An 8,095-nucleotide genomic window follows, 5' to 3' on the forward strand; every position below is an offset into this window, starting at 1 on the left:
GAATTGGGCTTCGAGATTCGAGTATAGGAATGTGTAGCATTAAGTAGAATGTGTCACTAGATACCGGAGGGTTAGGTTTCATCTGCGTGCCTATGCGAGGCGTCACCTTCACTAGGAAGGCTTTGCTTCTTCCCTCCATTACTTATTACTTAAATTAAGCGGATCCACCAAATATTCTTGTAGTCTCCATGGATAGGGTTTCCGCGCTTATCTTTAGCCTCGTTCGTGTCAGGGTGCGAGTGTTCTCTCAGGCTTTTGTCCCGGCGTTCGTCGGTCTCCAGGACCACGGGCCCCGTTCTAGCGCTGTGATTATCGTGGCTACATGCGAGATAGTGTGCCCCCCCACCCCTTTTTTCTTGTATTGGGGGGTTAGCCACCAAATCTTCTTGTATTCTCCACAGAGATGGTATTCGCGCCTATCGTGAAGCTTCAATCGTTTTCCCTGTTTGCTTATAGCATTCTCCAAGAGAGTGATGCGACCTTCACCCCAAGCACTGATTTGCACGACACTTTAGAAGCGAGGAGGTAGGCGACGCCGGCTAAATGAACACATGTATGCTGAAAGGAAAGTCCTTTACCTTGTGCTTTGTGCTGTGGGAGGAGGTGGAACAAAACATGTAAATCCCAACGTAGCTCATTTCGTATTGTTTAAACAGAGGCAGTAAAAAAAAAAAAAAAAAAAAAAAATATAAAATTGCAAGCAAGGTTTTTTAAGCGTAGAATGTGTTCGAAGCTAAGACTAGCAATTGTAAAAGCTGGCAAATTGCACATAATTTCAAGCATATGGAAATCCATGGGAACAAATGCTCCAAGCATTAACATGCCTCGTGAAAGAGAGGGAAACAGGGTTCCGGGGCATCATTCGACAGCCCTCGGTTTTGCAGCGCAGGAGCTGGGGCTCTTCAATCCCACTCTGTCCTGTGATAAATGACTCTGCGGGCCTATGCGGTAACGGTGGGTTCCCGTCTGGCGTCTCCATGCCTCGTGGTCTTGCGTCGGGTTGTTACTTCAACGGGTCTGCGGTGAGTCCTGGTATTATTGGGCCCGCTTGCGGGTTGTTAGGGGTTTGAGGACACGGAGCGGGAAGAAGCATTGATCGGGGGCTTTGGTCGTTTGTTGTCCTGTCGCAGAGCAGCGGTTTGGGGGGGCCGAGGGAGAGCGTGGGTATCACTGTTCAAGCAAGTCGCGTTGATACCGCGAGTTTGGTATGTTTTTTCACCCGTCATGGGTTTCCCCATCAAATGTTTAAACTCGGTCAGAAGCCGAGGGATGTTGGGAACGGCAGCAGCGGCGCTATTAGTGCGTGTCCCTTCTTTGCGCCTATTCTAGCCGGGGCGTCTCAGCATTGTTGCTTGCATCGGCCGCGCACTTTTGAGAGACCCCCGCCGGGTTATGTTCCACCACGAGCTGCAGCTTGTCTGCTCGCACCTTTTTAGAGTTTGGAAATGGATGTTGGTATTGTTTATGTGGGCCAGTGCTGGCAAGCTGAGCCGCGGGAGCGAGCACAGTGAAATAAATTTCGAACGTCCTTTATCACCAAACAAAGATATATTGGCGAACTCATAAAATACAAACACTTGAATAAAAGTATGGCATTACGGTAGCGTGTGAACTTTCCCCAGCAGCTTTGCGAACAGCTTGTTTCCTTGTGTAATGCGACCCGCTTGCCTTGTTTATATGTTCGGCCTTCAAGATCCCGCTAAAATAATTCGTGCAGGATGTTTTGCATTGGCTGCCCGAGCGCCTTTTCCTGTTGTACAGTACCCTGCAGTCCGTGAGAAGTCACCTTAATTCATAGCGCGGTTGGTAGAGCATCAGGCTTGTGATCTGAGGGCCCAGGGTTCAAGTCCCCGTTCGGGCCGTTCGTTATCCCCCCCCCCCCCTTTTTTGTATGGAGAAGTGCATTGTGGGAAATGGAGGGAAACAGTGTAGCGCCATAATGTTGTCAACGGGAGGTGCGCGGCATCTTTGAGGCGTCGCTTTTTCGGACGAGTCTCCTTCTAATACGTAGCATTGTTTTGTGTACTTTTCACAAGAAATGACCGGTGATATTGTACAAAAGCAGACGAAGTTATATGAGGTAAAGCGATGGTGAGGCAAACAAAATACATGAGGTAGCAAACAGTGATACAGAAGGGACAAGTGATAAGTGCGCAGATTACAAGAGCGTCAGGATGCAATGGGTGGTGAAATACTGCAATATGTGCTAGACACACAGGCCTAGAACAAACGTAAGATAGGCGATGGTGGCTCTGCCAGTCTTTGTCTGTCCGGTACTACCCGAATAACAATTTAAATAAGTGCAGGCACCATAAGAATGCCAGTCGTCTTTATCTGTCCCGGTACTTACCCAAATAACAATTTAAATAGCACTATTTTATGCTTAACAGCAACACGCATCCCCATGCAGGATGGCAGAGCACGGTTGGGTAACATGCGCGTCATACAGGGACAATACATTGTGGAGTGGTGAAGGAAACAGATCATATGTATCACATGAGACAGCGAGGGTTACAGGTACAAGAGTCCCACATCCTTCTGAGTCCACAGTGCGATATTAGAAAGGATTCCAGTTTGGTGTGCCGCATAAGTGGGTATGACAGCGGTAGACATGGTGTTTCAGGGGACGGAGAGGGTCACAAGGTACAGGAGTCCCATATCCTTCACAGTCCACGGTGGGGCGTTAGAAGGTTTCTAGTTATGAGCTGCAAGTAAAAAGCTACAACAATTACGGATCAGTTTTCTACATGATGATGAGGGCTTTTCACTGCAGGCATTAACGTTATACCTGCCATACCCATCCCGTTGGTTCCTGGGACCAATATCACCGGTCTTCCAGTAGCATCCATGAAACATTGCAAATAACATGCAGAATGCAACAGAGAAGCGGGGCTAAGCAAGGATGTGCGGCTCCTCTTGTAGATATTGGCAGGTAAACAGCCTAATGAAAAGACAACAGGATTCACAAGAGGTGGAGGGCCCGGGCCAGGTACACTAGTAAGAGGGCAGGGCGCCCCGAGCAGTGAATTATGGGTTATTCAGGTCCCAAGGTGGCAAGACCAATGCAGTGGTAACCAGTCCTGCGAGAGTGAGACCTGGCCGAAGAACAGTATCCACGCAACGACCCATTAGAGGCGCGGGTTGTATGGCTAAGGGCGTGTCTACGCAGTCCTCATTCGAGGTGCGGGGTATGTAACTAAGGGCGTGGCTAAGAACGGTATCTAAGGAATCCCCATATTTACGACCAAGGGAATACAAAATAGCACTATTGAACTGATACAAGCACCTTATCCTGTGTTGTCCTTCAACAATCTGCTGTTGCGATTGTGTTTAGTTACAGAATAGATACGAGATATTTGCCGAAGACCATGGCTGGTATCCGGTTGTAATTTCACGCACATATGCCGTCAACACAAATGCGATATTAAAAGTACCTACAGCAAGACCCAGCAGTTGATGCCCCTATTAGCTACATGCTGAAACATTGGCTTGAAAGGAATTGCCAACTGCAAGCATGTCCCTACTTGAAGAACTGTCGGCTGCAGGGTGTCGGTAGCTGGGTAGGTGGGGGGGCTCTGTCATCGACGGGGGCCTCTTTCAGAGCTGTGGCGGATTACAGGGCGATCTGGAAGCAGATGGATAGTAGGGGTACCTCTGCGGCAGAAGGATACAGTCTAAATACCTCTGCCCGGCACAGTAGGGTGCCCGAGCCAAGAACCTGGAGCCGAGGGGGTTCCAGCAGCGTCGGCGCCCCGTTAGTCCTTCGGGCGGTCGGGGGGCCTGAACCGACCGGGGGTGTGCCTCATCTTCCGCCCTGACAGGGGGGGCGGGAGTCTAACAAAATAAAGTGAATGTACTGCACCGTCTGAGCATCGACTCGCCGTGCAAGATGGCTCCTTGGGCATGCGGGTCAGCGAGAGGCTGCCGCTTTGGATCGCCTGTAAGATGACCCACCTACCAGTACCTGTGTTGTACGAAATAAACCTGCACCACTGCTTTCCCACAAATATGTCTCATGGTTTTCTTGGTATGTAAGTTATGCATGCAGGGCGAAGTAAGCCTGATGGTGTGGGCACTATGCCGCTGGCACCACGACACGAAGGGGAGTATGGGGGGACAGCGCCCTAGTACCACCCAGCTGGCGAGCGCAGCCAGCAGCGCGCCCTCGTTACCGCCCCCCCCGGACAACAGCCAATAGGGAGGGCTCATTGTGGACGGGGGAGGGCGTTTCGCAAGTATATCCTGGCCAGCAGCGTGGCTCGGCCTTCTCTCCCGCGTGGCTGCTCTGCGCTGTACCCACCCTGAACCCTGACCCAGCTGCAGAGCGGTTGGCACTGTTGGATATTTTAATGATCATGTTTTATGTTGCAGGCGGAGTCACAGGGCGATCTGGAAGCAGATGGACAGTAGGGGTACCTCTGCGGCAGAAGGATACAGTCTAAATACCTCTGCCCGGCACAGTAGGGTGCCCGAGCCAAGAACCTGGAGCCGAGGGGGTTCCAGCAGCGTCGGCGCCCCGTTAGTCCTTCGGGCGGTCGGGGGGCCTGAACCGACCGGGGGTGTGCCTCATCTTCCGCCCTGACAGGGGGGGCGGGAGTCTAACAAAATAAAGTGAATGTACTGCACCGTCTGAGCATCGACTCGCCGTGCAAGATGGCTCCTTGGGCATGCGGGTCAGCGAGAGGCTGCCGCTTTGGATCGCCTGTAAGATGACCCACCTACCAGTACCTGTGTTGTACGAAATAAACCTGCACCACTGCTTTCCCACAAATATGTCTCATGGTTTTCTTGGTATGTAAGTTATGCATGCAGGGCGAAGTAAGCCTGATGGTGTGGGCACTATTGGTAATATCTGCAGATTATGCAGCAGATCAATTTGCATCCAATGTGTCAAATCTATAATTATGTGGAAAAATGTCTCTGACTCGCAGTCTCACAATTCCAGTGGTCCAGCCTATGACCAAATATTTACTGAGGCAAACACAGGTGGAGATATGTTGAAGGTTACTTTGCATTGCATATTGGGATGAGTGATGAACAGAGCTAGAATGCAAAGGAGGTGCCTAGTACATGAGCCATTGGTGATGTGCGCAATGCATTTTAAGGTTCAATTATGATTTTACTTTGGCCTTTTGTGCGGGTTTTTTGGGTGATCAATGCAGGAGACCATGCACCAGACCAAAAACTGGGTTAAGCTCCTCACTGCTACACAGACGCTTGGGACTAAGTGATGTTATGGTTTTTGGCTAACTTTATTGAACCAGGGATGTTGATGGATATTCTATCTCTTCCAATTGCAGATACTTGACCTGCCACACACCAGAGGTTTTACAGTCCTCTACTAGGTCCCGACAAGCTACCAACTAAGTAACTTTCAGAATGGGCAAGTGGTCAAAGTACAAGAAAGTGTACAGAAAGGAATGGGAGTCTGCCCCCGAACTAAAAAAGTGGATTGCCCCTGTAAAAACAGATGAAGCAAAGGCAAACTGTAAATACTGTCACATACAGCTACGGGCCCACTAACATGATTTAAAGCTGCATGCATCCACAGTAAGACATCGTGCGCGCATGAACACACCTAGCCTAACCATGGCATCTTTTGCACTACCAGTTTGTCAGTTATCAAATGGCCAGAAAAGGAGAGAGTTTAGGATTGCAGTGCAAACTGCATGTAGCACATCAATCAACAGCATTGACAGACTGGGAGACATTTTAAGCGAAGAAGTTCCTCCTTTCCGTATGCACAGCTTTAATAAATGGACCTTTAGGCCCCTATTTCAAAGGGGATCTCCTTCAAGATATGGGCAGTTCACCTTACTCTTTGATCATTGATGAATCCACTGACGTTTCTGTAAAGAAACTACTGTGCATCTGTGTACAATACTACAGAATTAAGATTAGTTAACTTGGGATGATAGAACTGCAAGAGTCATGTGCACAAGACATTGCAAATGCACTTCTGGAGTTCCTCAAGGACAGCAGGCTTCCAACTGAAAATTTGGTTGCGGTAGGTACAGATGGTGCAAGTGTGATGTGTGGCAAAAACCACTCCACATACACTTTGTTGAGAGAAAAGCAGCCTACTTTGCAGCTTGTATGGTGCATCTGCCACTCGCTCAACATTGTTGCTAGAAAAGCAATGCAGAGTTTGCCCAGCAATGTGGAGTTCATGGGGAGAGAAACCTACAACTGGTTTGCACATTCTCCAAAGCGCCAGGCAGTCTACACAGATTTATATCAAACCTTGGATGGAGGAATGCCTTGAAGCTTATTTCGCCATGTGAAACGCGGTGGCTCATCATTTTTTTTTTGTTTTTAATGTTTAAAGACCTTTATTATATAGTATGCATTTCACACAGCACCTGGCCTACAACCCCTCGGGGCCGGCCGCGTAGTGTGCAGAGCGCATGGATAGTAAGCAAGATAACACAGCCTTTCAGCCAGCAAACCTGGGGTCCGGCGGCGTAAACGCACACATTACGCATCAAACATCACGTGGAATAAACAGGTCTGCAATTTTTATTTTTGTAGCGTTACAATTTTACCCTGGCGTACCTGCCATGCTATCAACAGTCCGTGTCCACGAAAAATTATAGTGAATGGCCATGATAGGAAGTGACTGCGAGGACAGGAGTCAGAAGAACGAGATATCTGTCTCATGAGACGCCGCTTTAACTCAAACGGTATGTGGAGGTACAGCTCACCATGTAAAGAGAGTAGTCTTGTGCGAGTGACGGTGTCAGGCAGAGACCGCCATAGCCGAGGCTGGTGTGTCCGTCGGCCCTGCATGTGGACGTGGTGGCTCATCATGGCGGATTGTGTGGAGCGTTTTCTGGAGCAGTATAATGTTATAAAGCGGCAATTTTGCAACGCATCATATGTAGAACATTGCTATGCAGCTAGAATGCTGCAAGAAATGTACAATGACGAGACAAATTATCTCTATCTTATTTTCCTCAAACCTATGTTGCTAGAAATTAAGCAAGTGAACAAAGCATTTCAGCTTGAATCTGGTGATGTCCTCCACATAGGTCAACTATGAGAAAAATTCTAAAGCCAAGTGTCTTCAGTAACAATAGTGAGCAGCAGATGCGTAATTTGGATCTTCAAGGTAGTGCCATTTATCTGCTGACCTTGGCCTTGACTTCAGTAAAAAGCTCCAAGAAAGCAAACTGCCTGCTGCTGCCAAGGACTGCATAGGAAAAACTGTGCACAGACTTTGTTAAAGTTCTGGCAGCTGAGTATCAGATGCGCTTGCCAGATTCGCTGAGCCTCCTAAGACATTTGGAGCTTCTGAAGCCCCATAATGTGCTTTCAGATTTCAAACCTCTGGTTACTGACTTGCCAAAAGAGTTTTTTGCAGACCCAACACACATCTTAGAAACGCAGTGGCGAACAGTGATTTCATATTCATTCAATACCTCTTCAGGCATGGAATAATTCTGGATTGATGTATGGAATTATAGAGATGCAGCTGGGAATCATCAGGTTCAGGAGTTGGCCATGGGTGCCATTAAACTTCTGACCCTACCCATATCAAATGCACAAGTGGAACGAGTGTTCTCACAATAAACCTGCCGTAACTGAATGGGGCTGAAACTGCTATCAAATATACTAAACATAACATTTGAACTAAAGCGCAATGGTCTTAAATCCTCTTCGTTTAAGCCCTCGCCGGAACTGCAAGCAAAGTTCAAAACAAGCATTTACAATGCAACGGTTTCGCCTTTGTAAAAGTTAGAGCTATTGGCATTTTAAATGACAATTTTTTTATTTATGTGTTGGTTTTGAAAACAGATAAATAAATGGCATTGTCATTTACAATGCCAATAGCTTAATCTCTCGCAAATGCGAGACCTATTGCATTTGCACCCACACGCACACACACAGAGAGCCACCCACACACACACAGAGCCACCCACACATAGAGCCACCTACAAAAAAAAGCTAGCCACACAGACAGAGCCCCAACACACACAGAGCTCTGTAATGAGTACACATTTGCAGGCAGCTGCACACTGTAAAGAATGCATGCTTATTTTGTACATATATATTCAACCTAGCTCATTCACATATTGTAAGCACAAAAAATCAT

At 48.0% G+C, this 8,095-nt stretch overlaps 1 pseudogene; it reads left to right on the forward strand.

Moving 5' to 3' along the window:
* Positions 1–5,379: 5,379 nt before the first annotated feature.
* LOC144783218 (uncharacterized) lies at positions 5,380–7,734 on the forward strand (annotated as a pseudogene).
* The last annotated feature ends 361 nt before the right edge of the window (positions 7,735–8,095 follow it).

This window comes from Lissotriton helveticus, chromosome 9 (genome assembly GCF_964261635.1).
Source record: "Lissotriton helveticus chromosome 9, aLisHel1.1, whole genome shotgun sequence".
NCBI classification, from domain to species: domain Eukaryota; kingdom Metazoa; phylum Chordata; class Amphibia; order Caudata; family Salamandridae; genus Lissotriton; species Lissotriton helveticus.